The sequence below is a fragment of the Pongo abelii genome, chromosome 16 (assembly GCF_028885655.2).
Source record: "Pongo abelii isolate AG06213 chromosome 16, NHGRI_mPonAbe1-v2.0_pri, whole genome shotgun sequence".
Lineage (NCBI taxonomy): Eukaryota > Metazoa > Chordata > Mammalia > Primates > Hominidae > Pongo > Pongo abelii.
Genome location: NC_072001.2, coordinates 98,897,860 through 98,905,521, shown reverse-complemented (window position 1 = coordinate 98,905,521; position 7,662 = coordinate 98,897,860).

Below are 7,662 nucleotides of genomic sequence, written 5' to 3'. Positions count from 1 at the left end.
TGACCTGTGGGTTAGTTATAAATAGTTATTTTAAATTTCCCAAACATAAGTATGTTCTCTAGTTCTCTTTTTCTTATCTATTTCTAGAAAAATTGTATTGCAGTCAAATTATATTCCTTGCATGATTTTAATTATTTGAAATTTGTTTTGATCATCCCTATGGTTTTTAGAAATGTTTCATATGTACTCAAAAATATGTATTCTGAAGGTATTGGATGCCTAGAATTGGCTCTACAAAATTCCATGAGGTCAGTTTTGTGGATGTTGTTATTAAAAATTTTTACATCCATAATAATTTTTTAGTTTGCTTATTGTTTTTTGGTTTTGTTTGATTTTAGTTACTGACATTTGTATTTTAAAATCTTCCACTAGAATTGTGGATTTGTCTTTTCATTCTTCAAATTTTGTTCCCATCTTTTCTACATATTTTTAGGCTTTGTTATTGGATGTGTTCTAGTTTGAATTCTTGATAAATTGAACCTATTATTATTATTTTGCTGCTTGAATTTTCTTGCCTTAAAGTGCAATGCCTTCTATTAATATAGGTAAATGAGTATTTTTTCCACTTTATGGTTAGTATTTTCATGGTATATCTTTCTCCATTCTTATTTTCAACTTATTAATATTTGATAGAATATAGATATGTTACTTATAGCATTTAGTTGAAATTTTTTAATACTGACAGAAACAGTTTTTTTTTTTAAATTTGGAGCACTTTGTGCATTTATATTTTATATAACTGCTGGTAGAATTTTACTTAAACATATCGCTTTGCTAAGTGTGTTCAATTTTTTTCCTGATGCTCTTTCTTTTTCTCTCTGTATATATTTCATCTTATAGAGTATTTTTGTATTCTAATTTCTCCCCTATCATACTGAAAGTGATTTTTCCTTTCACTATTTTATTAGTGATTAGCCTAGAGATCAGAGAATGTGTTTTTTAGATTAGCAAAGATGTACTAGTTGGTACTCTGACTCTCTTTTTAGTCAAACAAGATAGTTAAGCCTATAATCTCAGTGCTTTGGGAGGCCAAGGCAGGAGGATCAAGACTATCCTGAGCAACAGAGTGAGAACCCCATCTCTACAATTTTTTTTTAATTAGCTGGGCATAGTAGTGCATGCTTGTAGTACTATCTACATGGGAGGTTAAGGTGGGAGGACCACTTGAGTCCAGAAGTTTGAGCCATGATTCTGTGCTGCACTCTAGCCTGGGTTACAGAGTGAGCCTCGGACTGTAAAAAAAGAAAATCATATTAGTATGATTTCTTGAAATTTATTTTCATTCTAAATATACAAATATAATATGACATTATTATCATTTTTCTTACAGTTGATGTTATTTATCTATCTGTGCTTTTCATTATTTTCTGGATCTCTGATCTTTGATTTTACGTTAGTTTTCTTCTGTCCAAACACACCTTTTAGCACCCCCTTTTGTGCAAGCATGCTGATAATAAACCCTCTTAATATTTTTCTAAAAATTGCTATACTTCTCTTTTATTTTGAAAGGACAGTTTTTAGTGGATATAAAATTCTAAGTTGGAAGTTACTTCTTTTTAACATCTCAAAAATATATTCCTTTGTCCTCGGCCTCCTATGTTTCTATTGAGAAGTTAGATGTATATCTTATTGTTGTTTCTTAAGAGGAAATCTGTCTTTTCTTTCTTATATAGTTAGTTTTTAAAAAGATTTTTCTGTGTACCTATTGTTTTCACCAATGAGTAGATTTTTATATTTTACCCAACTTTTCTAGTTGTCTTCAGCAAGAAATTTGGAGCAAATTAACTAGTGCACTGTAACCAGAAGTCTAGACACTAATATTTATCCAACACTAATATCTACTGATTATGAGATAACTATACTGCCTTTAGTATTTCCCTTTCAAAAGAAGGAACTTTCTTTACCAATTAGAAATTTACACTTATTTAAACCTTCTGATTCTGACAGCCTTTAATTAATTGCTTTGATAATTTTATATTTCTTTAGTTAAACATGAAGCATGTTCAGTTTTGGGGCTGTTACATAAAAGAGTCTTGTGTCACCCTAAGCATCTGAACTGGCCTTTGGGAAAGTCAGTACCTTTTTTTAAAAAAGTATCAATAATATAATTTTTCCCATTTTTGGAAATGGGTGTATTTGGGGGCTATTTCTTTTCTGAAATTCATATGGAAAATGTGGACTTGGAAATTAATTGCAGGAAAATATTTATGCCCAAGAGAGAAAAGATTTGCTTTAAATAATTCTCTCTTACAAATGGTTTTCAAATATTCTAAAGAATGACATTTAATATTCTTCATGATTTGGCTCCTGCTCACTATTTTAGAGTGTGGCATAACTGGTGGTGAGCACATCTCAGAACAACCTATTTAACCCCAAAACAAATTTGCAATATTGTGTAGTGGATATATATTTTGTACTGAAATACTGTATACTTAATAAATGTATACTGCAACTTTTAAAATTCTTTAACATCTATATTTTGGGAATTGTTTGGTTATAAGGAAGAAAGACCAATTAAACCAATATGTACAAAGTAAAAGGGATTATTTTTAGATCTCATAACATCTAGGGTTTGATGTAAAGCCATATTTCATTTCCATGGAACTGGGGATTGGAAAGCCAGAAACCAAGATAAACATACTGTTTCTGTGAGCCTCAGAAGTTTCACCATTGTTTCCTTTCCAACTGCTTCATTTTTCTCATCCTTTTTTGTAGAATAGTTTCTCAGCTTAGACAAGCAAATGGGTAATCAGTACCACCATGCATCTGTTTTACTGTTTTACATACATCACTTCCCAATCCAATTCATTAACAGAAACTTACCAGCAGCTCTGTGTTGTATTTCTATACTTCTAAGAGGAAAATTTTATTGGTCTAGATTCAGCCAGTTGGTCATCTGCACCCCAATGAGCTATGGCCAGAATGCAAAGACGATAGTCTACACATGGCCCTGAATCTTGGCATGGAGAGGAGCTCTGAGAGTATAAGTTGTGAGACCTAAAGTTGCACCTCATTTTCTGTTTCAAAATTGCTAATTCTAAAAGAAGTAAAAAAAAAAAAAAAAAAAGAAAAAGAAAAAGAAAAGAAAAGAAAAAAGAAATAGCATTTGTAAAGGAATCAACTTTATCTTGAATTTGTTCTGAAGATTATGTTTGCATCCTTTAATTCCAAGATTCTTCTTTCTCTTTGTCCTCCTGAGGCAGTCACTCATTCATATTTGACTCACTTTCTCTTCTTGAAATAATTCATATCTTCCTGAACCCTCTGATCCAAGCTGCCAACATCCTCTTCTTGTCAGTTTATCTCATCTACGCCATATTCATTTCAGGGCCATTTCAACTGTTTCTATTCTGTGTTTATGGATTCTCTTAGGGAAAGGGCTTTTGGCTTCCCCACCCTCTCCTTAACTCCCTCCTCTGGGTAGTTCCTTCATGTGCCAAGGATAGCTAAAAATGGGTTCCCTGGTGTAATGAATAAGCTACCTTGGGAGAAGGATTAAGAGATTAGAGAAGGCAGAGCCACTTGATCATCCTGGTGACTCCATTTGAAACAAGGAGTTGTCCTTCATTATTCTTCAGTTATCAGGCTAAAGAAAATTCTAAGGCATCTAAAAAGTATAGTGGGACCACCTAAGGCACTAATTTGGCAGGATTGGGTGGTTTCAGCAGGGATTTTAAAGTTTCAGTGGAGGCGATTGTTGGGGAAATGGTCATTCTGTTGCGATGTCACCGGGCTTCCCTGAGGTCCACTGCGAGGGAAAAAAGGAACATAACCAATTTATCAGTTTGAGATACGGCTTCCCCATACACTTCTCCCAGGATTATTCCCTACTGGTAAATTTGCTAAAACAGCAGCATGATGAGTTAACACTTACTAAATCTTGGCAGTTTTCTCACAACGTCCAGTGTTGACTACCTTCCTGTTTATTTCACAGAGGCAGAATTATGGTTTTAAGTGGAACTTATTCTCTAAATTATGAATAGGCGTTCTTAAGTGGGTGTTTGCAACTCAAGCTTTACCATGTATACATGAAATCTGCATATAGGGATATTCAGAGCATCTGTTTTGTATATATTAAAGCAATCTGTGCCTTTATTTTGGCTTATAAATCAATTCATTAATTTACATGTAGGCAGCAAATGAATAACAAGAAATATTAAATTCAGTTATAATATACATACCTTAAATTAGGAAATCTTATTGGGATCCTGTTTTCTTAATTTTTATTATTTGTTTGTCATTCTTGATAAGATTTTATATGGTATTTGCTATTGGTTTCCACTTTTTTTGGTATTGTTTTCTGTCATTGCCCTAATTCCCCAAAATATTTTTAAATATCTTCTGTAATTGATTTCTGAGTCAATGTCTTATTTCCACATCTATGATTCAGAGACTGTCATGATTTGAGTGGTGATTTTAAAGCAACCTAGCTTTGATATTTGTTACCAGATTTTGTAATCGGTATCCAATATTGTCTATTTAGTTTATCTTAATGCTGAATTTATGGGTCATTTGAAAGTATTTGTAAAGCGTGACATACATTTTTCCATGTGGACTAACCCTGTAATTTTGGAGCTGACTACAATATCTTATCTTACTTTGACTTTTATTAAATTAGACCTACCTCTGGACTTCTAAATAGTATCATTCTTCCCATTTTCAAAGTTCAAAACCTTAGATTTGGGAAGCTTCTGGCCCAGCCGAATGTCATAATACTCAATGAAACAGTGTTTTTGTTTTTGTTGTATAAAATGACTGTGAGGCCTCTCAGCCCACTTGAAATCTCTTAAGAATTTGACAGTATCGACTGCCATAATTCTCTTGAAACTCTTTTATTCTTGAAACTACCTTTTGTCTAGGTTTCCTTGATGTTTCAGTTTTGATTCAGTTTGCAACATCCTAAATTCTGTAATATTTTGAAATCTTGTTTACTCAGGCCTTCCTTCCTTAACAGCCTTCTCTATTTAATGTGCCATGGGTATTGCCATTATATTCATCATGTCTATTGCCTTTTTTTTTCACTTTACTTATCTGGCCATTTGCAATATTATTAAATATCTTGTCTTCTTGGCTTTCATGTATCTCCAATTCCACCTAAATTTCCCTAATCGAGAAGATGACTGCCCTTTCCTAGTTTCGTGCTTTCAAATCCTACAAAAATGCCACTTGTTTCCTCATGGTCTGCAAAATAAATTCCAAAATTTTTAGTTTGAAAATCAAACTACCTATGTCACCTAATATTTTCCAAACTTTCCACACCCAGCCATTCATAAATAATATTCATGTGCTTTCAAAATTTTCTGTTGTGGTGTGCAGGTGCTCTATTCCTGGACTTCAAAGCTTTACTCTGTTAAAAAATCATATCTATATAATTAATGTGGTGAAATGGAATTTTTTATGTTATGTGTATTTTTCCACAGTCAAACAAAACTCTTTATTCTTAGAGGCCCAGATCAAATACAATCTCACAGAAGCCTTCCTAGTCCCCTCTACTTAGAATTAACCACCTTTCATTTCATCTGGCATTCCCTAGAAATTAGCACCATAAACTATGATTTACTTAATTAGACATTTTATTGTTTAAAACAATAGCAGACTCTGAATATGGAACTGCCTATATGAAATAAAGCCAGAATGTGATCCTTATAAGTAATATTTAATTTTACAAACATGGACATTGCAGTATCAAAATAAGAAAATTTTAGTAACTCTAGCCAAACTCTTGTAAGGTGGATTACTTTAAAGTTGCATGGACAGAGACATATACTACAATGACCAAGACCTGGAATGCTTGCTTGACACTCTTAGGAAGATATGGCTTTTACTTGTGTGCCATTGATTAAAGATATTTTTCTTCTCTTTAAAGATTAACCACTTTCTAGCCACCATAATTGATAGAAGAGGCTTTTTTTCTTTATCAACTATAATCTGTCTCCTCTCTAGTGGAGGAGACAGAAAATTGTTTGGTGAGTATCGTTTCTCCCCGCTTAATCATTAATAATACTCAATGAGAACAGTCACTTGTAATGTCAAAATTAGGTGGCTTTTTCTAAAAAATGAAATTAAAAATTTCTTATTTTTAAAATTGCTACATTGCAATTACACGTATATATGGAATACAGTTTGATGTTTCGATACATATCTACGTTATGTAATAATCCACTCGGGGTATGCTGTAGTTTGGAAAGGGGAGGTTTGTTCCTACTAAGTCTCATGTTAAAATTTGATCCCCAGTGTTGGAGGTAGGGCCTGGTGGAAGGTGTTTGAGTCTTGGGGACAGATTCCTCATGAATGGCTTGGTGCCATTCTTAAAGGAGTGAGTTCTCACTCTTGTTCCCTTGAGAACTAGTTGTTGAAAAGAGCCTGGCACCTTCTCTCTCTCTCTCTCTCTCTTTCTCTCTCTCTCTATCTCTCTCCATTTGGCAGCCTCCCCTTCACCTTCTGCCATGAGTGGAAGCTTCCTGAGCCCTCATCAAAAGCAGATATTGGTGCTATGCTTCTTGTGCAGAACCATGAGCCAAATAAACCTCTTTGTAAATTACCCAGCCTCAGCTATTCCTTTATAGCAACAAAAATGGACTAAGACAAGGTAATTAGTGAATCCATCACCCCATGCATTTACCATTCCCTTGCAGTGAGAACATTCAAAAGCCTCTTATAACTTATTTTCTATTATGCTATATTTTATTACCAACCATAGTCACCCTACTGTGCAATAGAATATCAGAATTATACCAGAATTTATTCCTTCTAGCTGAATATAGCTTTCTCTCTGTTGACCAGCCTGTCCCCATCCTGTATTCCCCATCCCCTCCCCAGTCTCTTGTAACTACTGCTTCATTCTCTCTTTCTATGACAGTAATAAAATGTAGAATTGTTGATAAATGCAGGTGGCATTTAATATAAATCCTTTATAGATTTCAAAGTGACATCTTTGTAAAAGAGCTATGTTCATTCCACAGAATCTACTGTGGGAAGATGGTACCTTTGCCTTGTTCTTAAGGGCAAGTCATTTTATTTGGCTCAAATATTCAAAGCTCTAACAAGATCTAAACCCTTTTAAAAGATGACTTATTTATATTAGACATTATTGGACCACCAGAATGTGATAAATGTGAAGACTCTGATCAGCATAGTATTAGTGGTGTGATGGTTAATTTTATTTGTCAACTTGACTGGAACGTGGGGTACCTGGATACTTGGTTAAACATTCTTTTAGGATGTATCTATGAAGGTGTTTGAATGAGTAGACTGAATAAAGCAGACTGGCCTCTCCTATGTGGGTGAGCCTCATCCAATCCTTTGAAGGCCTGAATAGGATAAAATGCTGAGTGAGAAAAAAATTCTTTCTGTATGTCTTTAGTTGGAACATCAGTCCTCCCAACTTTGGCCTCAGACTTGGACTGGAACTTGTACCACCAGCTCTCCTGAGTTTGTAGCCTATTGGTTGCCACTCTTGAACTTCTTAGCTTCCATAATTATGTGAATCCATTTCTTTTCTTTTCTTTCTTTTTTTTTTTTTTTGAGACCGAGTGTCCCCCAGGCTGGAGTGCAGTGGCGCGATCTCGGCTCATTGCAAGCTCCGCCTCCCTGGTTCCCGCCATTCTCCTGCCTCAGCGTCCCGAGTAGCTGGGACTACAGGCGCCCGCCACCACCCCCGGC